Genomic DNA, 23,923 nt, shown 5'->3' with positions numbered 1-23,923 from the left:
AAATATCTCATATACTGTTCTAGCGTACTAAATAGCACGCTAGTATGGAATTTCGGACGCAACCAAAGTGTGAATCGTCTTGTCAAAAATCATAGACGATCTTTGTGTTGTACCTTCCGTACACAATGGCATTCTTTCAGTGAACCCAACCGGCGCTAGGACCCAGGGCGGGCGCCGGGGGAAGTCCTCCTGCTGCTGCTGCTGGCGGGGCAAAGCAGAGCAACACAGAAACACACACACACACACACACAGTCACGCACACGAACACGCACCTCACACACACAGAGAGAGCGCAGAGAGAGAGAGAGAGAGAGGAGATAAACAGAGAGGAAGAGAGAGAGAGACTATAGGAACGCAGCGTGTGCGTGTGAGTGTGTGTGAAGGTACGCTCCTCTCGGTGGTAGAAACGACTGTGCGGGGCGGATATGGAGGGGCTCGGGAAAAACACTGGGAACTGACCGAGCACCGAGACGAAGAGAGAGAAGAGAAGAGAGAGGAAGGAAGGACGGACGGACAGCACGGAAGGAAGGAAGGAAGGAGAGGAGAGGAGAGGAGGAGAGAGGAGAGAGAAGTGTGACAGAGGAGAGGAAGACTGAGAAAAAGGGGGCTCGTCTGGGACAACAGAAGGATCCTAAGGTGACTTTATGGGGCTTTATGTGGGGTGTTGACATGTGCTGCATGGCGCTGCTGCACTTAAAGGGAGAGAGTGGAGGTGTGTGTGTGAGGGGTGGGCAAATGTGTGTGTAAGTGTGTGTGTGTAGCAGCAGCCTATATATACATTTGTGTGTGTGTGAGTTTTTAGGCTTGTTTTTCCACAAGCATAAAAGGGGGGCTAAAGTGTGTAAGCGAGCCGGAGCTGACCTGCTGCAAACTGGAGTGAAGGGATCAAAAGGAGTGGATACTTTTTTTTTTTAGGGAACAGCGTGATCCCATTCCAACACACACACACACACACTTCTCAGGTAGGCTACTTTAAGTTAGAAGAAAAGGGGAGGTTTGGGTAACGCTCTCTTTAAAGAGTCCATTTTTACCCCCCCTTTGCTTCACTCTCTGTGTGTGTGAGTGTGTGTGTGTGCAGAGTTTTCAGTGCATAACACACACAGTCTTTGGATTTTCTGTTTTCTCTCTTGACACTGAATGAGGCTTGATACCTACGTAGTAGCAGCTTCTCGTGCCTGTGGATATATGTGTGTGTGAGAGTGTGCGTGCATGTGTGTGTCTGTGTGTGTGCCATATACTGCAAACAGGTTGAGGGGAGGCAGATCTGATCAGACGCACAGCAACAGAGGAGAGAGCGTGGCACAGGCTGAGCAGCAGCACATTGGATTACACACAGGCGAATACACACACACACACGCGCACACACACACACACACACAAGCTCTGTGGCCAGCAGAACAGCTGGGAGAAATGTGTGTTTGTGTTTGTGTGTGTGTGTGTGTGTGTGTGTGTGTGTGTGTGTGTCAGTGCCCGAGAGCGTTTCACTTAATGCACGCGTCTGCCTTTGCACGTGCAGGACTGTTTGCTTTTATATTATCTTTTGCTACTGTGTGTGTGTGTGTGTGTGTACCCATCTGAGGCTGTGTAAATATGTATGTGCAGGGAAAGAATGCTCTGTCGTCTCTTCAGACAGACGGCATGTGTGTCTACCTCCGCCCCCCCTCCCCACCCCCTTTGGTCTGGAGACAGGAGGTGGAGGAGGGTTAAGTAAGGGGGGGAGGCTGTAGGGAGGGAGGAAAAGCGATCAGATGACCGAGAGAATAAAGCAGATGAGGAGATTAATCCAGTAGCGAGGGATGAAACGGAGACGAGAGAGGAAGGAAGGGATGATGATTTTAGGACAGGAGGTGGAGGAGAGATGGAGCGAAGGAGACGGGGGCTGACATGCTCTCTCCAGGAGTGCTCGGAGTGCTGCTCATTCATAATTCACCTCCATGCCAAACGTTCATTCACATATTGACCCCCCATGGCTGCACTCAATGGAGTTCTCGCCCCCTCCACCTCTCCCTGTCTCTCAATGGACACCCCTGTGGCGTGACGTTCAGTTAGCCCGCTCCTTTTTCACTTTGGAGACAGTTGAGTTCCTCGGAGGAAGCCCGCGCTGTTTTTTGTCCGTTACGGCTCTTTTGACACCAGCCGTTTTTCAGTTGGAAGCTCTTGTGATGTGAGACTGAATTGCGTAAATTGAATATTGAATTCAGACTCCACCCCAGACACAGATAATTGGTATGGATGGCTCAGTGGGTTAGTGCTCTCAGAACAACTGTTGTTAGTCTGATTCCCTCAACACAGCTAAAACAGTCCATAATGGATCTATAATTCATGTGTGAATGAATTGAATAGTCTGTGTTTTGAATAAAAGCACAGACGCCAGCGCATGATTTATTCAGCGTAAATACTCAAAAATGGATCTTTTTAATATTTCTGATTGTATTAGCCGTGCCTGGAGCTACACTATGACCCACTGCTATGCTCTGGTCAGCTGTGGCCCATGAGCCATATGGCAGAGTGTCTAAAATGCACAGTCAGAAAGAATGTGTACTGCGGAAGTACATACAGTATTAAAAGGTAAACACTACAGAAGAGCACCTTGTCAGCAAAAGTGCTTAAAATATCTTGACGTTTTTAGTTGTATAGGTATGAGCACTCGATTCCATTGTTATCAGGCCATTAAATAGGCGTTATAGGTCGCTATAAGCACCATAGATGTGGGTCATTAGGAGCCTACTACGCCTACTATGTTGTTAAAGTGAAAGTGAAACTTTAAAGCAACTCTTTCTAACATGTTGTAAAACAATGAAACGTCACCTTTTGAACACAAACAAAAAGGCTTCTTTAGGTTTAGGCAACAAAAGTACAACTTCTTAAGGTTTAAGAAACAAAAACATCTAATTAGGTTTAGGCAACAAAATTACAACTTCTGTAGGTTTAGGCAACAAAACTACAAATTCTTTGGGTTTAGGCAACAAAACAACTTCTTTGGGTTTAGGCGACAAAACAACTTCTTTGGGTTTAGGCGACAAAAACTTTTAATTAGGTTTAGGCGACAAAACTACAACCTCTTTAGGTTTAGGCAACCATCATGTTTTGACTTAACATAACTATGTTTCAAGAGTGAACTTGAAACTTAATGCTTGTGACCACAAAGACAACTACACGTTGTTGGTTATACACGTGATGCGATCCCCGGCGTCCTGGGTGAAAATCCTAAGTTTTGCGTCCATAATTACTACGGTCGCTGTTGTGTTCTTTTATACCTTTTTTTCGATAATCTACTATGTGAGTAGATGATAAAACCTACTGTTAGATGTAGTAGGCCCCTATTGCACCACATCTATGGCGCTTATAGCGACCAATAACGCATATTTGATGGCCTGATAACAGGCTAGCAGGCTGGTATGATGGACTTAGAGCGTGTTTACTCAGTGGAAAGAGGACATAGAAGGTACAGTGTTGACATTGTATCTTGGTATGTCACTGCTAAAAGGTTCATGGTGTTGTACCTTTGTTATATGGTCATATAATACAATGAGTTGTTGTGTTTCCGAAAGCTGCATTAATGTAAAGATAGAGCCACTGTGCATCTATAGTAAGAGTGAGACACTTCTGTCTCAGTACAGTACATCTGCTGCCACTGCCGTTGTCAGGGGTTTGATTCCCACTGGATCCAAGCCCGCTAAATATAGTGAAACTAATTAAAAGCATCGTCCACCCCACAACCCCCTAAAGAGAAAACTGATTAAAGCAACTTCAGTCATTAACCATTCATCTTTCAGTCAATGAAAACTTGACTAAAGATCTCTCCAAAATAACATAGAAGAAGGTGATCAGTGAAGAAACGCAAAACTTTGAACTTTCCCTGGAAAAAATTGTAAAACATCTTCCGCCAACTCTGCTGGCTGGAGAAAGCGCACAGCTTAATGCCGTTGTAGTAAAAAGACAATAAATATAATTTTTTAATAATCAGTTCTTACTGAAATGTATCCATTGTAACTTAAAAACAACTCACTGCACACACACAGTGTTGCCAACTTGGCGACTTTCTCTGTAGATTTAGCAACTTTTCAGACCCTCTTAGCGATTTTTTCCTAAAAAGCTACAAATTTATAGACTTATTTCGACAATTAGGGAAAAAGCAAGAAACATATTCAATATATTATAATATAATTCATTCATTCCCATGCATGCTGCTCAGAGTAATCGTAGAGACGTGCTCTTCTGCCAACAGCGCAGGGTTTCTCCCTCTCGTTTTGCGCTGTGAGAAGTCAGTAGGTGAGGGGCAGGAAGGAGGACGCCGCTCGCCGTAGTTAAGAGTTAAGAGTTAATATAATATAATACACACACCTTTTCATTCTTCTAAATCGATTCTAAATAGTTTTGTATAAATAAACAGATGAATAAATACATAGTTTTAGATAGATAATAAACAGTTGACTCTATAGTAGGCCTACATACACAGTATAGATTAGCTAATAATTTCTCTGATTCTTCTGTGTTATGCAAATTCTGTTTACATATCATGTTCATAATTTATGAACATACAGTTGAATTGTGCATTAAAGAAAAGTTCCAAAAATGTTTGTGTTATGTTTTGGTTCTTAGGAAAAAAGAAAATCTCAATTAGCCAAAATCTGAAGACTTAAAAAAATCGGAAATTGGAATCGGCCCACAAAGCTCTGATAGGTTGACTGCACAACACTAGACCTTTGTACATTGCTGAACAAATCAAAGATGTGATTCAAAGGTCTAGAACCCTGCAACCAATAGTGGTCATTCAGCAGTAATCATGCTAGCAGATTAGCTTGTTAGCAGTAGTACTAGCAGTAGCTTGGCTACCCCATGTGACCCTCCCCTTGTAGGTCATAGTGGTCCCTGAATAGAAGAGAGGTGTAAGACATGGTACTTCATTGGAATCGAACCAAGGACGTTGTGGTTTTATGTTATGCATCTTATCCGCCAGGCCTCCAGGACGCTCCCCAAAAATATTTTTAAGCATTTGTGAAATTTCTCTAAACAACTCATGCATCATAACCCAAGTGTATTGAAGCAAAAGTATTGCAATATGGCTCTAAAATGTCCAATATTTAACCCTTTCATGAGCTGCGTTTAAGGAACCAGCGACGCCCTCAAATCTCCAAATTTCTTCCCAGCTCCCTTACTATGTTGTAAAACTCAACTGTGACTTGTGTTGACTTTCAAAACAATGACAGTAATCTGGGCGGAAATTTTAGGATTAGGCAATACAACAAAAACAGGGTGTATCTTCACTGCCATTGCTTTCCTGTTACTTGCACCAACTGTGATGGAAGTGACTTTTGGATGCAATTGTTTCACTATAAAACAGTTGGATTATACACAGGTGAAACTTCATGGACTTTTAAGAAACTGTGTGGTTGCTGCACCACTCTTTCTCTGTGATGAGTTCATGACTGAGTTTGCAGTCATAAATTAATTTCTTTTAATTTGTTGGAAGGTGACCTTTGCCTTTCATGCACTGCTTCATATGTTAAAACAACCGGAGAGTTAAAAGCGGGGTTTTAAATCGCAGTGGAAACACATCTGGCCTAAGTGGCCAAAATGGCTTAGAAGAATAATGCTCCTCTGTATCCCCCAGGTTCTAATTGTCTTCAATAGGCCTCCTGCTGATTTGAAATGGACTCATTGTCCACAGTGATGGGCAGTACCTCTGCTCAATTAGCCTCTCTCTACTTAGTCGTGCTGAGCTACTGCTGGCCACATCCTCACACTGTGGCACACAAGTGCACGCACGGAAATACACAGAGCACAGTCGCGTGCACGGTCGCGCACAGAAAGACGTCAGTGGGTGTAAAAATAGATTTTATAAATGGGGGGAAAAAGTGTTTTATGTTTACAAGGGGTGATGTCATGTTTGGTTTGGATCCATAGTTGACGAATCGGAGGGCAGCTGTAGCGAGTATCAGCCCGCTCAGCTTTGGCTATCTGCTGCTTTTCTTTTTGGTCCTTTTAAAGGAGCGGAGTTCAAGGAGTTGCAGTTTGTGTCTCTGTCTTTGTGTGTGTTGTTTTCAGCGGTGGAGGCATGCACACGGTGACGCTGCTCCGGTTGCCAAGCAACACAGGAACGTGGGTGGAAGGATTTCCTGTCCTTAGGAAGCTTTGTTTATAAGTGGGGGGGGAGAGTGAGTGTGCATGTATATGCATGTGTGTTTCAGTGTGCATTTCAGCAGTATGCTTGAGTGCTTGTGTGTTTTTAATGCACTCTTCGCCTCAAGTAAAAGTGCTAGAGAAAAGTCACTTAAGACACACACACATACCGACACAGCGTACGCACTGTACACACAGAGAAAAGGCAAAAAAAAAAGAGGCCCTTTCTAGTCTGTTGAGTTGGATTTGCGTTGCATAACTCCTCTGTTTGCAGCGCTCCTGTCTCCTCCTCTTCTACCCAAACACTCACACCGTGTCACGGCCGCCGCGCTCACGCCAGGCCGCCTCCCGCTAATGATGTCATCAGCATGCCTCATTTTATGTCTCCTCTCACACATGAGATTGCAATTATGTGTTCTTGCCCCGCATGCGATCGCACAAAAAAACACACACACACACACACACACACACACAGCATGCCCGTCCTGCAGGCGTTGGATCCCGTGATTACGTAATTGACATTGAGTGAATGGGATGACGTCAGCTTGGCTCTCTCTGACTGTCTTTCTGGCTATCTAGAGTGATGTCATAAGTGGATGCAGCCATACACGGTGTGTGTGTGTGTGTGTGTGTGTTGGCATGCATAATCGTGTGTGGAGACAAAAATGACCTCAGGAACCATCTGATTTATATAATGTGTTTACTCCTCCTTGTATTTTTCCCGTTTTTCCTTCCTCCTTAAAGTGAAAAGTCTTCACAGCTAAAAGCTACTTAATTGTGCTCTATGTGTTGTTCTTAGCAACATGAGGCGTTTAACCCCCTGAGACCGATTTTACTGTCTTTCAGAGGCTGTAGCAGGTTCAGTTTTAGAGGTACAGAGTGAAGGTACGGATATCATCTGAGAATAGAAAACCTAAGGAATCCATAGGTAACATGCCATACTAGCTTGTTGGGAAGGAGGCTAAATAACGCTCCAAAGTTAGGCAAAAGTTTGGCGAGGAAAAATTGGCATGACCATTTTCAAAGAGGTCCATTGACCTCTGATCTGAATGTAAATGGGTTCTATGGATACCCATGAGTCTCCCCTTTACAGACATGTCCACTTTATGATAATCACATGCAAAAACCATGCAGTTTTTTGCATGCAGTATAAATGTGTTATTTTTGCCTATTCTAAAATGGTGTGTTTAAATATTTCTGCATACTGGGGTCCCTAAACAGTCTTGGATTACATACATTGGGTATCACTGTAAAGCTGAGACTCTTGTGGATCCAATGAGCTCAATTATATTCATGTGTGATGATGTTAGTCCCCATAGTAGCCATTTCATATAATGAGGCATTTTTTTAATAAATGACCTGTTGTGACCTCTAGGATAATCACAGCCTCATGAAACTGTACAGCCACAAACTACAGACCTAGAGCATTCAGAGGATGGATGGCTTTCCTGGGTAGATTAACAATAAGGGGGTTTCTGAGTAGTTTCCAGAACAGAAGTGCTCGCCATCCAATCGCCGAAAAACGCAATTCTTGCAGAAATCTCAAAATGTCAAAAGTTTTTGATACCAAATCACAGCATGGCTTTTTCTATGATGTTCCTCAAGGTCTTGGTGTCTTAATGTGGAATTTTGGATGGATTATTGATAACTTTTTATCAATTCTCGAGTGGTAAAAAATGGTTAAAATTACCACCAAATCTGTGTAACAAATGGTATCAACCAAAAGATTGCTGCAACAACTTATGAGACATAATAGAGCATGGGAATGATCATCATATACTTCGATCATAATGTTCTCAGCCCTTATACACTTGTTTATTTCTGATTTATTACTAGAACAACTTGACACACAGTGCTGAGGGGCATCAAATAAATCTTCAGGTTCCTAGCTTTCAGATGATGTACACCACGTCTATGTGACCTCTACTGCTCTCCTGCTATCTCCCTCTAAAGCCCCCCTGTACCTCCCTAAATGGGTTTATTGTGGGTCTCAGAGGGTTAAAGATGCTCGTGCAGCACACACAGACAGTTGCAGCCTGTTGCGGCACCCCTCCTATTTGAAATGAATATCCCAGTGTCTCCCAACTGGTAACTCCATCGCCTCGTTGCCCTCCGTCTGCGACTGCCTGACCTTTCGTTTGATTCTCATCCCGAGACTCGCCAACAATCGCAGGCAGGCAGTGAATGGGAAGGAGGGTGAGATGATGCTCGCTCGTCTCCGCAGATGCCGCGGACGTGCCAGTTCTTATTTTTAGCAAGAGAAAACACAGCGTCATGGAGAAAGAGGAGCGATTTCGGCGGTTGGCCTTCTTCAGCTCTCGACAAAAAAAATATCTGTTTTTAGCTCGCCGTTTGAGCGACGGGGTTTTAAGCACAGAGGAGGAGTGCTCTATTTGTGTCTTGGGTTGAATAGGCCGCCTGTTGTGTTCGCCGAGCGTTGTGGTTGAGGCTCTGAACATCAGCCATCTGACGTTGGATGGGAGAACTGGAAGCTTTTAACGGACCTGAAAACACACAAAGACGCACACTTTGTCTTTCTGCCGTCCTCTCCCTCTTCATCTTTCTCTAACCTCAAACCCCAAACCGAAGGGAAATCGCACCACACGGTGACTTAACAGTTTATGAGCAGAGCAGCGACACACATACAAAATGGTATGAATACACTTGCACACACATAAAATATGCAGATTTTCCTAATAAACTGATTAGCATTAGTTAATCTAGGACCAAACAGTCCACTGTACATTCCTCTAACCACACAACAGCTTAACACTGAACAGGATGATTTGATACCACTGCACAAACACACACACACATGCATAAATAAACACAAAGACAAAACCCACATTCGGACCATAACAGCAAAATAAATCATAGTCCACATTATGTCCGAACTTCACTTCAACAAGTAATTATATACATATGTGCACACACACACACATGTGCACACACTCACCCCCCACCCCCCTACCAGCAGTCTTAGGGCCTTAGTCAGCGTCTGTGTGTCCATGCGTGGGCCTGTTCCCTGGCAATGTGAGGGGAAAAAATACCTTCCCATATGATGTAAACACCAAAGTCCCCGCGTGTGTGTGTGTGTGTGTGTGTGTGCATGCTCGTAAGCTTGCGTGTGTGTGAGTGGCATTCTCCGAGATAGGATTCGCTCTCTGTGACAGTTTACCAAATTATTCCACAACACATCGCAGTTTCTTTTTAAAGATAAGTTTCTCTGCCATCTCCGCTTTGTTCCACTGCACACAGTGGAAAGAGACGGCGAAGACGGAGGAGACAGGAGGGGGCTGACATGTGACGTCACTGACTAATGCAAAGAAGTAAAGTAGAAAAAAAAACAAGAAAAAAAACAGAGACCACTGCTTTTAACTCAATTTTTAAAATGTCTTTTATTGATTTCATGGTGGTTTTACAGCATGCAGCACTTTGTTTTTAGTAATGCTGAACCAGTGAAGTTCATTATTTCTGTTTTATAGAAAATGTAATTATTGAGTCTTCAGGAGGCTCATTTTTTTGTTTTAATACATGCCCCACATATTAAATGTGTAATGTATGATTGTGTGTGTGTGTGTGTGTACACGTATGAGACAATGTCTAACTGACTGTACTTTTACTGTCACAGATAACAGAAAAAAACATATTTAAACTATGGCTGGCAATCGATTAAAATATTTAATCATGATTAATCGCATGACTGTCCATAGTTAATCGCGATTAATTGCAGATATGTTATCTGTTCAAAATGTACCTTAAAGGGAGATTTGTCAAGTATTTAACACCCCTATCAACATGGGAGTGGGCAAATATGCTTGCTTTATGCAAATGTATGTATATACTTATTATTGGAAATCAATTAACAACACAAAACAATGACAAATATTGTTCAGAAACCCTCACAGGTACTGCATTTAGCATAACAAATATGCTCATATCATAACATGGCAAACTGCAGCCCAACAGACAACAACAGCTGTCAGTGTGCTGACTTGACTATGACTTGCCCCAAACTGTATGTGATTATCATAAAGTGTAAAGGGGAGTCTCATGGGTACCCATAGAACCCATTTTCATTCACATATTTTGAGGTCAGAGGTCAGGGGGACCCCTTGAAAATGGCTATGCAATTTTTCCTCGTCAATATTTAGTTTCATATGATGCCAGTATATTCACTCTAGCTTTAAAAATGAGCCTGCTACAACCTAAAAATTGCAAGTTGCGTTGGCGACGATTCCAGATGGCCATGTCATTTTGAAATTATCCGTGTATTGGAATGATCAGATCAGATGAGATGAAGATGAAAAATTAGAAGAACCGTCTGTGTTTTCCCTCTTGGCTTATCTCGTTGCGTTACTTTCCTCACTTCCGTTTTTCTTGTCGTGAACTGATTTGTTTAAGCTGAACAGCCAATCAGTGATTTTTCTCAACAACGGGCTCCGCCGCAAATTTAACATGCTGAATCGGCCAAAAAGCCTTCAACACGGGGCAGACTAGAGCCGACGATGCGGTACACACTGCAAAAACTAGGTTGACAGACTCTCACCGATGGCCCCAAAATGGCTTGGAGTGTCACGGCCTTAAGGTACCAGTGAGACATGAAATTGGATCCAGGAAGTCCAGTTGGAGTAACAGATCAATGCATGTAAAGGTTTATCAGAAGCCAAATCACCAATGGTTTGTAATACTCACATACAAGAGTTTACAACTCTGGAACGTCATCATGGCAGCAATTATTTCATCTGTACTTGATTGGCCATCGCAGCGCCTTGCTGAATGGCGTCACGTTGCAGCCAAAGTTGAGCCTTGTTCAGCTTTTCTGCTGGACAGCCCTGCATTGTTTTGCTGGAGCCTTCGGCGTTGGCACCCCCAGCTGCACCCACGGACTATTGAAACGAATGAGAGTGCTGCGTTTATTCACACCAGGTTCAAGTCGGTCTGAATGTGGCCTTGGGCTAGTTGGACAGGTGCATGTTTACCTAAAACCGATGCTTAATTCATCTTCTACAGAACCCCAAATGTCCTTCCCAGCTCGCTGTTTGTGTTTGTGAAACACCGCTGTGCACAAAGGGATAGAGGTAGAGAGGACAGGAGCCTTGTTCCTGTGATAACCTATAAAGAATTCAGTACACAGATGGGCTGAGCCGACTGCAGTCCTGATGAAACACACTTTTTCAAGTAGTATTCAATGTCACTTTCCTGTTACTGTATTCTGTGCTTGGTAATGTTGTCCGCAGGGGGTTGCTGTGCAGAGTTACAGGAGCACAGGGGTATGGCAAGCCTCAAGGGACAATAGGGTTGGGACAATACACCTATCTCCCGATTCGATACTATCACGATACTTGGGTGGCGATTCGATATGTATTGCGATTTTTAAGTATTGCAATTCTGCAAGTATTACGATTTCATATTATGATTTATTGCGATTTTTGTTAACTTTTTTAACACTAGACCGTGGGAAAAAGTTGAATCATACACTTCTAGGGACTTTTAATTTGAAAAATATCTAAATTAATACATTAAAATGTTTGATTTTTAGCATGTATGTAGTCAGAGATGTCCTGATGTCAAATATATCGGTCATTGTCAGGCAATTATTTATTACATTTTTTCCAGCAACCCACAAATCAAATAATAAAGACATTTCCCTCACAAATTAGTGGTATTTTCTTTTTAATTTATAAGGGACATGTAATGTTTTATACTTCTGGTGAATACAATTCAATCAATCTTATTTCCATATATGTATTTTGTATATAGTTCCCTTTGTTAACAGCTTATTTTGAAAAACGGACGTAGTCACACGTTTATGCTTCCGCTAACTTTGCCAAGTACGCCGCTAGCTCACCCGTCAGCTTCGTTCTCTTTATATATCCATGGTCAGCTCCATCGGGGTAGTTTGACTGTATTTAACATAAATGTCAGATGAGAGTGACGGCCGGCTTGACCGTTTCCTGTCCGTGACAGAGTTAGCATGCAGCTTTAGCCATGATGTCTAGCTCTGCTTTTCCTGGCAATGTGTGAAACCCAAAGTGTTTCCATACTTTACTGTGTACTAATGTGTAGTGTTTAAGTGTTTGTTTTGGTTGACGGATACGGAAGAGATATGACGTCACGTTACTCAGACTACAACAAAAAAGCGACAACTTCCTTGTACCTCCGCTTAGACTCATATGAAGCAAATACATTGATTCTGGCATTAAAAAATGTATTTCAAAATCACGAAAAAAACTAAACGCGAAACATATGTGAATCGATTTTTCTCCCCTCCCCTAAGGGACAATATTGGAAAGCACAGAAGAATACAGAGCCAGCAGCGTCAGCTGAACTGAAGTTTGTTCAAAAGTGGGAATGTGACCTGGTTTGGCCTAAAACATAACTATATGTTACTGTTTTTACACCTACGTATAAGCTCCAGTAGCTGCAAATGAACAAGCTAGCCTGCTGCTAACTGTACCCTTTGGTTTCACTGTGGAGTGCTAACAATGGTGCAAGATTTATTGTGGTCTATAATGAAGTACCAGCACATTCAAACACGTCTCTCCGATACCATTGAGAGCAAGGTGCAAAACAATCACCGACTGTCACCGTATTCGTCATAACTGCATTCAGATCGGTTCAATGGGGGGGGACACACCGCACTGGAAAAACGGTATGTGCCGTGTGTTCGTTGCTAGGCAACTTTGCCACAATACCCCTGTGACCTTCCGACCCTGCCAAGTGTGGTGTTGCTGTCCCCGTCTCGCACCCCGTATGCGTGTGTGCGTATGTGTGTGTTATCTGAGACGATGGTGCGAGTGCCGCATAGCAACTGAGAACAGCTGTGATTTCACTGTGTGTGTGTGTGTGTGCAGTTTTGTGTGTGTGTGTGTGTGCGTTTATGTCCGCGTGAAGCCACCGTTCACTGTTCGTCTACGCGCACACCCACAACAACATAATATGGCACACTGTCACTTCCACACAGTGTGATAGCAGCGTAGACTCAATCAGCCAAAATGCAAACCCCCCCCCACACACACACACACACACTCAAACCCTGTTGTCAAATCGCAGCCGAAAATAGAGAGCAGAGGGAGCGACGGAGCAGTCATTTCCCTGAAGATCCATTCATGTAAAATACTGTTATTCAAACCTCCCTCCCCCTTATTCAATAGTCTTATTCATCTCTCTCTTGACTGCAAAACCAAACACGCCTTGTCTTCTGCTTCCCGGCAAAGAGCCTCTGTGCCCGCGTGCACGCCGGCGCTTGTGTTTGTGCGTGTGTGTGTGTGTGTGTTTTCTCTCCGCTCATCTCCATGAGAGGAATGTCCTTGGCCTGTCCGACCTGCGTGCTCCCACCGAGCCCTCCGTCAAACACCTGGGGTGGGTTCTCCTGCGCCGCCACAGCCAATCCGGAGCTCCGGTAGATAATGACATCAGTTAGCGGAGGATCTTTAGGACCGGCCCCTCGAGGTGATTCGCCGGAGAGAGAGTGCTCTTATTGTTATGATGATTAAGTGTTATATGAAGGGCTATCAGAGGAGAGACCCTTAATGAAAGTGGAGCACAGAGGCAGCGGCGGCAGAGCAGTGGAGAGCTACAGAGGGGAGGCAGGAACTGAGCAAGATCTGAGCGAGAGAGAGAGAGAGAAAGAGAGAGAGAGGGGGAAAATAAGGAGAGTTTAAGGTGGGAGAAGGCGAGAGAAAGAGGGAGCGCAGGGCTGAATATTCAGCAGCTGTGCGTCCAGACTTGCTGACTCCGGGTGTTCATGCTCTGAATGTACCATGAGAGGTAGACAGTGTGCGCAGGAAACCGCCGTAAAAGAGCAAAAAAGGAGAAGAAGGGGACAAAGAGAGAACAAGTGCATGTATGCGTAACTGCATACAAATGTGCATGGTTTTGTTGGTTTTGTCGGTATGCATCTGTGCAGGAATGCAAGCGTGTGCAAGTGTGAACACTGGAGTTTCCCTCGCCGTTTGGTAAAAGAGTGGAACGCCCTGCCTCAGAGGAAAATTCCACCCTCAGCTGTTCCTACGCTGTTATAAATCATCAGGCTGGGATGTCCAACACATTCTGTTATTTTGTGAATAAAGCGGTTGTCATTTGGATTTTTTGTTGCATCCACTTTCCTTCAGCCTCTCTCGTCATCTTCAGTTAGTGTTTGACTTCATTTCCCAGGACGCCTCTTGACACCACAGCTTTTCCTCCTCCTGAGAATGGGCTTTAACTTGTTGATTTTTTAGCTGCTGGTGTCTGCAGAGTTATAGCAGGATTTCTTTTCCAGTCTTGAAAAACAGTTAGTTGCCCCCTTTAAACCATGTCTTGTGGTCGCTGTCACTGGCGAAATATGCAAGTATGTCTCCTCCGTGACGGATTGCTCCCAGTATGAATGCATGTCCTCGGAGCCTGTAGAGAGAAGCTCTTGCTCTTTGATCTTAAAAAAAAAAAGTAGCGCCCCAAACCCTCACTAAATAACCAAATGAGACCAGACTTCCTTCAGGTTTATGTGTTTTAAAGGTGAATTTTTCAATTGAGTAGCTTCTGGCACATCTAAAACTATTTCATTAGTATGGGTTCCACTGGAGGGCTGGAGTGTCTGATTCTGTTATTTGCCTGTCTAGTTGATGGTTTGTCTCCATGCTATGGTTCAGTTTTTCTCAGGAGGAGCAGAGACAGAAATGAACCTTTTGGCTCAAGGGCTGACTGTTAAACTGAAAAAATGAATCTGCCAGTAATCATTTTTACCAGCCTCACTATAACTATATCTGCTACTAGAGCACAAGTAATATACATTTCCATGTAGTCTGTTACCATACTTGTTTTCAGTGGCATTTTGTGCATAGATTGAAGTATTGTATTCATCTAAAACTTGCTCACACAGACAGGTGTGAGCAGAAGTGAAGAGCGGTTTTGCAGTTTGAGGCTAAAACAGGAATACTGTGCAGTAACAGACAGTTATTGATAGGCTTAATTTAAAGAGGAACTGCACACTAAATATTTTTTATGCTGTACACTAGGGCTGCACAATTATTAGACATTTTATCGAAATCGCAATATGGCCTACTGCATATCGCAGTTGCAGTCAAAATAATCACAATTCAATATTTTTTCAAAATTGTGCAGCCCTGCTGTACACATAATCGCATAGATTCTTGTTGGCATACGATATGGTGATTCTTCCAACAATACACATTTAAATTAGCTTGTATCTGTCTGATTTGGAAGTTCGGTTCCATGAAATGCTCTTAAAAGGCAACAAGTGTGCTTCTAGTTACCGTCAAAGCCCCACCAGACTTCCTGCCTGTCCATCAGAGAAAAGGGGACAGTAGCTTCTCATGGCTGGTTAGCTCTGAGTACCAGCTATACGTGGCTGTCCGTGCTACACTGAGCGGTGGTCAGGCACTGTCCCCTCGTCCTCTGACCCCTCGCTTCTCTGTTGCATTTTTTAGATTATGCTGGGAGGGAGGGTTCTAGCTGGATTTGAGGGTGTAGTTATCCTTTAAATCGTCCTGAGCTGCACTGGCTGCAGTACTGAGAGCTCAGCTCAAAGTTGATTCATCATAAATTGGCTGTATACAAGAACTGTTGTATCCGGCAAGGCGCTGCGTTGGCCAATCAAATACGTGCAAGCACTTATGCATCAGCCTTCACACCTCTGGATTTATTACTCCAACTCAATATCCTGGATCATATTTCATTGTCTAACCAGTACCTGAAACAACACGTTCCCCGCTGACGTAACCCCTTGTTTGTTTTTTTACTACGCAGGGCTGATTTGGTCTGACACTTACTTCAACTTGTTTTCACTGGAAACTCAAAGATTGTCTCTGTGTATGGAGGACGGAACCTGTCAAAATAAAAAAAGTAAATTAAATATTTTTTTAATTCATTTATTTTTGCATTTATTTATTTATTTATTTTTGCATAATTTTTGCAATAAATAAATATAAAATTTTTTAAAAATGAATACCTAAATGAATAATAGGGCCAATTAAACAGAGAGTAAATAAAAAAGGGAATTAATACAAAGATAAATAAATAAAGAAGCAAATTAAAACCGATATCAATTTATGTCACATTTAACAATTAATTATTGGCTACATTTATTTTTAATATTTTTGCTACATTTAATGACATATTTTTTATTCATCAAGTCTTTTATTTATTTATTCATTTATTTTTTATTTTGGCAGATTACATCCTGCATATATGTGAGTTCTGACTCGGTAAAAAGATGCATCCTAATGCTTAACGCCCAGGGTTAAAGTGACGAGCCGCTCCTCTGAGTTTTGCTCAGCTTTTTAATTAATTATTAACCAATTTAACCGATAGCGTTAATCGGTGAAAATGCTTAAAATCGGTTAACAGTTTAACAGTTAATTATTAACATCCCTACTTTTCCCACATCGCAAAGCGACATCATCTGGCAACACACTGCATCGGCCAATAAAATAAGAAGGATTCCTTTCCTTTGGTTATCTGGCATGTTTCTTTGCCTTTCCCAGTGTGTGAATGTCCGACCAGTAAATGATGTTCTTATCCTATTACTGAGACTGAAGCCTAGTCCACACAAACACAGGTATTTTTGTAAACAACATTTTTTCTTCTTTGTTGTTAAAAAAAATCCCATCCACACGAGCACGGTTTAAAAAAAAAAATCTCCGTCCAGACAAAAACGCAAAAACACTGTTGAAGCACCGTCAAGGCCAGTGGCAGGTTGAGCCACACACACACCGGCGACGGTATCTGTGCTGTGAGAGTCATTCTGGCGCCACTGTTCCTCCATATATTGAAAGACTAACTGTACATTTATGTGTAAACAAAAAGTTCTGTAAGCAAGGTTATGTGGCCACGTCCGCCGTTCATGAATGTGTTCATGCCTCACAAAGGAGATAACGTAAAAGTAAAAGTCCCTAGAAGTGTATGATTACACTTTTTTCCCCCCATAGTCTAGTGTTAATAAAGTTCACAAAAATAAATCGTAATATCTATTGTGGAATTTCTTCTACAAAGGTTAACTCATTCATCAGGAAGGAAGAGGCTCAGGAGCCGTTGATGTCTTACACAGAAGTTTTATTAATGCTTGATCAAGTACAATTGTCAGGTCTCCACAAGAAATGTTTTGTCTGCGTGAAGGCCTCACAACTCTGCCCGTCTTAGTGGCTTACCATGTTATGACTTACGAGAGACCTTGCTTCTCTGCGACCTTGGTTGCCCCAGCAACGCGCTCCACTCCCTAACTGTACACGCAGCTGCACAGATAAGAGGTCTCACACTCAGACAGGAATACAACCTCGTGATGTCAACACAAGGGACACGCTGACCCCCGACCCAGACGAGAGAGGAATAGATGGAAAGTTCCATCACATTACTTAAAAATCGCAATACATAACGAATCGGCACCTAAGCATTGTGATGATATCGAATCGGGAGATAGGTGTATCGTCCTAGCGCTAGTATGTGTGGACAAGGCCTGAGAACAGAAATGTATGAATGTCGTGACGTGAAGGATAAAGTCCTATGAAATCCTGTGAAATTCTGTAAAAGTCTTCCCTGTGGTATTGAGTGAAGTTTTGGCATCCAATTCATGGATCTGCTACTCCTGGATGGTGTATCCTCGTCTCAGCTGTATTCGAGTGGGCATGTTGCTTGTGTGTAAGGTTAATGTTAGAGTGGGTGTGTCTTTGAGTTAGTCTGCAAGCCAACAGATGGACCCTTCTTCAGTTTATCCAACAAACACTACTATCTCTGGCATTCATTTGGCACCGGGCAGATGGAAACTTCAGACTTTACTCCCGAGTCGCCGTCGGGAAGGAAGCTGTAAGATGAACTGAGAGTATGTAATGTAGTAAATGCTGGAGAGAGCGGCAATTGTTGCATTGAGGCTCGAGCAAAGCTAGATCACGTCACACTATCATAAGAGGCCGAAGGAGTGGCGGCAGATAAAGCATCAGCTGCCCTCCACTTTCCTCTCCAGCTAACAAGGAAGCTTCACCACATATTTAGCGCTGGCAGAGAGAGGATGCCACCCCCCACCACCCTCCTCTTCTTCTCTCACACATCACCCCTGGCTAAAGGAATGTAGCGGAAAACGAGGGACTCGAGATAGAAGATCAGAGGCCTTTAATACGAACCACATTGTGTGTTGTTCTTCTGTTTCCCATCTCCTGTGTTCTCCGCATCAGCAGTGAAACGGCCTTTGATGAATATCTACAAAGAGATTTGAGACTTATAAAGAGCGGCAATTTAGCCAGGTATGTTATCTTAAGCCTGGTAATTTGGGAATTCAATTCACTCATAGGGGGAGCCAGGGGAGCCTGTGGTGTTTATCAGGCGGAATAGTATGAGGCGCGTTGAAATCGAGAGTTTCGGGGGATATCTGATCAATGACTGACCACCTCTTAAGACTGGGGTTATCATATCTCTTACCCCCCCTTCCTTTTCTTCCTGCTGCATGCATGTATGTGAGTGTACTGTAACCATGGATCAAGTCCTGTCTTTCCCCTGAGTTACATCTAATCACGCCACGATCATCCCTCATCTCTAATTCTGATGGCAGGGCCTGTCAAACAGCATACGCTGGAAGACGGGGTGACTTTGAAATGCTGCTAATGACCCCGGGATATAACTACCCTCTCTCTCTCTTTTACTCCCCCTCACTCTTTTCTTTCTTGTCCACTCCTGTCATTTGCACTCGCGGTCATCCTCTCTCCTTCAACTCTCTGCTTCTGCTGATAAGAAAATGCAAGGGAGAGACGTGTGAATCATAAAGGAATCATACCTCATTTTGCGAGATGATTCAAACTGCACGTGGACAACGCCGGGAGGCGAAGTCGTTAAGGGTTAATGCGAAGACGAGCTTCTGTCCAAATGTTATTTAGCCTTTATTTAAACTGGGCAGCCCCGCAGATTAAAAATCTCATCCATCAAGGGAGGCCGGCCAAGACGCCGCATCCAGACAAACATAAAAGTCTCCGAGAGAAAAACACACAAAAGCAAAATACAATCAAAGCCACATAGCCGAGAGACTACTTTATAAGCAGTCCAACAGGCAACACTTCAGCGTCAAACCAGCAGGCTCATTGCCAAACCTATTTAAATCTTGACTAAACAAAGCAAAGACAGCTCCTTATTGAGTCTGCCACAAGAACCTTCATTAACCGTGTAAACTCACCGAGAGGGCTTTCAGCTTTAAATAATTTTGCAGCCGGTTCCATGAAGAGGGAGCGGAGTACATAAAGGCACTTTTGCCTAATTCAGCTTTGACCCCAGGGACAGATAACACAAACAAATCCTGGGACAGCAAACAGTAATTTTCCAACTACTTTTTTTTTTTTCTCTTTTTAGAGATGTAAGAAAACAGTGAATTAGTAGACCCAGAGTGGCCTTATATATTTATATAGAAAACTGAAGCGGGTGGCTGTCAGCTGGAGCATAGAAGGTGACACACTGATGAGAGACAGAGGTACAGTCAGTAATGCAGCTCAGTGCTACAGCGGCTAAGACGAGAAGGGGTGATGCATGTGAATATAAAACAACTTAATCAAGCGCTAGCAGGGCTATAGAGGCAACCATTCTGTCTCAGCAAAAGGAAAAAAAACACGACTTGTGCGTAAAGAAAACCTGATTTCGGCCCGACCTTTTATGCATTTCAGCCCACTTACTCCTTCGCACAAGCTTTTCCTACTTTCCTTGCAGCCATTTTTTTCCCATTCACCTTCGATAGCAACAAAACCAAGATTTAAAACATCAAAATTGCTTTATTCTTCAATAGTCATGTTAGTAGGGTACACACATCTAACCCCCTTCACTTTAATCAGCGGGTGGCAAGCAATACACTGGAACTTGGCTTGGGCAAGAATCTGGCGATACGATATGTATCATAATACAGGAGTAACGATTCTGCGATATATTGTGTTTTTGTTTTTCAAATCTAATTTTAGGAAAACTGTCATAGTATAAAGACACACCACCATCTGTATAAAATCTGAGTAAAAAAGACACTGTGAAATGGCTACTATATGGGGACGAACATCATTACACATGAATGCAGTTGGACTCATTGGATCCACGAGAGTCTTAGCTTTCCAGTCATACCCAATTTATGCAATTCTAAGACTGTTTAGAGACCCCAATATGCAAAGATATTCAAATACACCGTTTTAAAATAGAATAGGAATTTATACTGCATTCAAAAAACTACATGGTTTTTGCCCAAAACTGCATGGAATTTGTGTAAAGGGGAGACACTGTGTAACCATAGAACCTATTTTCATTCACATATCTTGAGGTCAGAGGTCAAGGAACCCCTTTGAAAATGACCATGCCTGTTTTCCCTCACCAAAATTTAGCGCAACTTTGGAGCGTTATTTAGCCTCCTTCCCTAAAAGCTAGCATGACATTGGCACCAATGGATTCCTTAGGTTTTCTAGTTTAATAAGATGCCAGTATCTTCACTCTAGCTTTAAAACTGACAACCTCCGAAAGACAGAATAGTGTCCCAGGTCCGGGTCTTACACCCCTATTATTTACCGACAGCCTAAACTGTACACACACTGCACTGCTACATACGCAGCTATGACTTAACTACTGACCAACCTATACACTATAACTATGAGTTACTCCTGAAAAGAGTTCACTACTTGTATAACACATTTTAGTTTAAAAAACATCTTATTTTAAAATAAGGTTGTTATCCCTAACTTTAATTAGAAAATGTGTGTACGCATAGAGTGGATGCACGGTTGATCTTTTGGGATTGTACAAGTATCCAGATATCTAAAAATAAGGCTGATGTCCTTTGAAAACTGGCAGTAGTAAATAAAGTCTGCATGTAATGTATTATTTAATCGTATAAAACATGCATATTAACTTCCCAGCGAGGTGCTGAAACATGCCCTTATGAAGAGAACCGTTTAAAGCTCCCATACTGGTGTGATTCCTCATATCACTTTTCCCTTTTTTTGGCCTATTTGTGAGTTTGTAAACAGTCTGAATTCTGTTTTGTCAGCATTCAGAACGCGTTTCAGTTGACATAAGGTATCTTGTGCGGTGTTAAAAACAGCTTGTAGGAGTGGGAGGGAGGAGTGAAGGATGTAAGCAGAGTTGTATCATCAGCAGAAGAAGCCGTGTAAGTGTCGTCAGCAAAGGCAGGACTGTATAGGCTACTGACAAACTGCTGCCTCACTCCCTTGTCCTTCTCTTTTCACTTTTTCAAATTCCACTTTCTCCTCTCCAGCAGAACATATTTTTTGAGCGCCGATCGCCTTTTCTCTGCCAAAGGTGATCTAATAAACTCTTAATATGCTTTCTCAACCAAACACGAGGCCGTTCGATCACAAACTTCTCTCAAGTTTGAGCTCATTTGCTTATTGATTCCAATCTACCATTTCAGCCAAATTTGCACTAGGCTCGAAGAGCGGAGCGAGTCGGAGAAGCCAGAGAGGGCGGACCTTTGGAACCGGACAGGCTCTTCCAGTGGTTGTTGCCATGGTTTTTTGTTGTCGGGACAAACTGTCGGCCAGTGGCTGAGAGCCTGAGCTGCTGTTTGTTAAAGATAAGTGGAAAAGCCAGAGGGGAAAGAGAAAGAGGGAGACAGACACAGAGAGAGGGAGCCCTGCTTAATTTTTTTTTTTTTTTTGCTTCTTGACTGCAGGACATCCAGCTGAAAAACACTCACTACCTCAAAGCTTCGTCCACCCCACTCTCCCCTCAATGTGGGGATCCCGATAGATCACGCTCCCCTCTTTAAACAGTTCACCGAGCCCTTCTCCTTGTGTTTTCCTGACCCGCACCCCTCCCTGCCCGCTATCAAAGCTCTGTTGGCTGTGCACTGGGCCGCTTTGATATCGTATAGTGTTTCTGGCAGTCTCCCTCTCTTTTTCTTTTCTCTCTCTCTCTCTCTCTCCTTTCCCACAATATTGTAAAAGAGCACAGAGCGCCAACAGGGACCTGCTCACTGTCAAAGAGAAAAGACAGGGAGGCCTTAGAGGGAGTGAGGGAGCGACTGGGCGAGGGAGGAGGAGAGGAGGAAAAGGTGGCAACAGTGAGAGAGTGAGTGTTATCTTTTTATCACTGTTAATCTTCTTGTTAGCATCTAGTTTTTTTTAGGTTCAGCTTTCAACATTTATAAGTAAATAAAGTAAAAGAAAAAGCAGATGTAGTCTTCTAACTTTTGCATGTCTTATAACCTTTCCCACCAGAATTAGCCAGATATGTGGGTATTTTAAACGCGGAAAAATCCGCTTAAAATAGGCAATCAACTCCTTTCCTATTGCCAGAAGACCATGCAGTAGACAAGTATGCCTTTCTGTTTTGTTTTTTTTGGTGTGTCACGTTCAACATCACAAAAGCGCCAGAAAACAGTAGAAACGTTACGGTAGTTACTTCCTTTTTTTATATCAGTTACTTATTCGGTCTCTCTTCAAACTTGATGACGACTAATTTGGAACGAAGTTGGAGCGCTGCTTGGACGGAGATGGACAGAATTAGTGGCTGAGATGACAAAGAAAGCACCAGAAAAGGGGTGAAAATTAGCGTCCGCTCGGTTTCCATCACTGCCGATTGGAGCTGGAGCCGATAAATACCCGTGACTACTGCAGTCATTTGTCCCAGGAATGAATGTCGATGTTAACCTGTCCAAAAATTTGAACAGGATTTAAAATTCCAGTATATAATGTATATAGAATATAAACAGAGAACTGGATTGAATAGATCGGGTAACCGATATCCGATATCGGTATCTTTTATCGGTGCATCCCTAACTGAAATCGACATAACACAATAAGATGATAATTTCACAAGATAAGACCCACCACTCTGTTGAAAGAGTACATTAAAGGAACATTATACATTTTGGGAATGTGCCTTTTTTCCCCAAGAGTTAAATAAAAAGATGAAAAGATGTCTGTGTGTTAAAGTATGGAGGTTGAGGTGATTAGCGTAGCTTAGCATTAAGTAAATTTAAAAAATGATCAACCACCACTTTTCATAAATACATACATAGCTCATTAATACACAAAACATATCTTGCACTATTGTAAAAATGAAAATGTCTTGTTCTAAGGGGAGTTATGTGCAAAAACAAACCCACTCAAATTGTCACTTTTCTGATTGTTTCCGGATTAAATTTACGACATACGACATTCTAATGCTAAGCTAATCTAAATGTCTTCCTCCTCCAGCTCTGCATTGAAAGAAAATGAATGAGCATATTATTTCCCAACATGTTGAACTGTTATTTTAAATTCAGAAATGATGCAATCAGAAAACGAAACGATCGGTTTCACAAGGAGAGGAGACTCGCCGCTCTGTTTGGTCTTGTTGAACTGCAAAATCACGGTCCACAATAATAAAGTGGTTCTAGCGAGTTCTGTTTCTTTCTCTAACAAATGATCTTCAGCGCAGTACACCCTCCGGCTTGCGAGAGCACATTAACTAGACAACAGCCGAGAGTTTCACTTGGGCCTTTTGGCTACATTTGTCATTTTAACCGACAACAGCTACGATCAGTGGCGGGTAAAAATGAGAAGCCTGCACACTTGTATGTGTTTGTACATTAATTGCTCTTTGCTGAAGGAGAGACAGATGATTCAATAACGAAATTCATTAGACTCCTAGCCTATCAAGATCTATTTTAGCAGTGTGGAAGTCAAAACAGAAACCGACCCTGTTGGGATCTCGAAGCAGAAGTGGTTATGTTGTTTTCTAACACAAACAACACATGTTGAATGCCACAACGGGGTTGCACGCTGACTTGACCTAAACTGAGTGACTGAGAAAATACGGGACTGGCCGAATGAGCAACCGAGCGAGCGAG

At 42.8% G+C, this 23,923-nt stretch overlaps 1 protein-coding gene across 1 annotated transcript in view; it reads left to right on the top strand.

Moving 5' to 3' along the window:
* Window positions 1-265: 265 nt before the first annotated feature.
* ches1 (checkpoint suppressor 1) overlaps window positions 266-23,923 on the top strand; it is a 72,236-nt gene continuing 48,578 nt past the window's right edge. The window contains exon 1 of the mRNA XM_037750076.1: window positions 266-636. The gene's annotated coding sequence lies outside the window, so the exon portion shown is untranslated. The remainder of the gene's footprint in view (window positions 637-23,923) is intronic.

Source organism: Sebastes umbrosus, chromosome 18 (assembly GCF_015220745.1).
Source record: "Sebastes umbrosus isolate fSebUmb1 chromosome 18, fSebUmb1.pri, whole genome shotgun sequence".
Taxonomy (NCBI): domain Eukaryota; kingdom Metazoa; phylum Chordata; class Actinopteri; order Perciformes; family Sebastidae; genus Sebastes; species Sebastes umbrosus.
The sequence above is the reverse complement of the archived record's forward strand: the minus strand, read 5'-3'. Positions and strand labels throughout refer to the sequence as shown.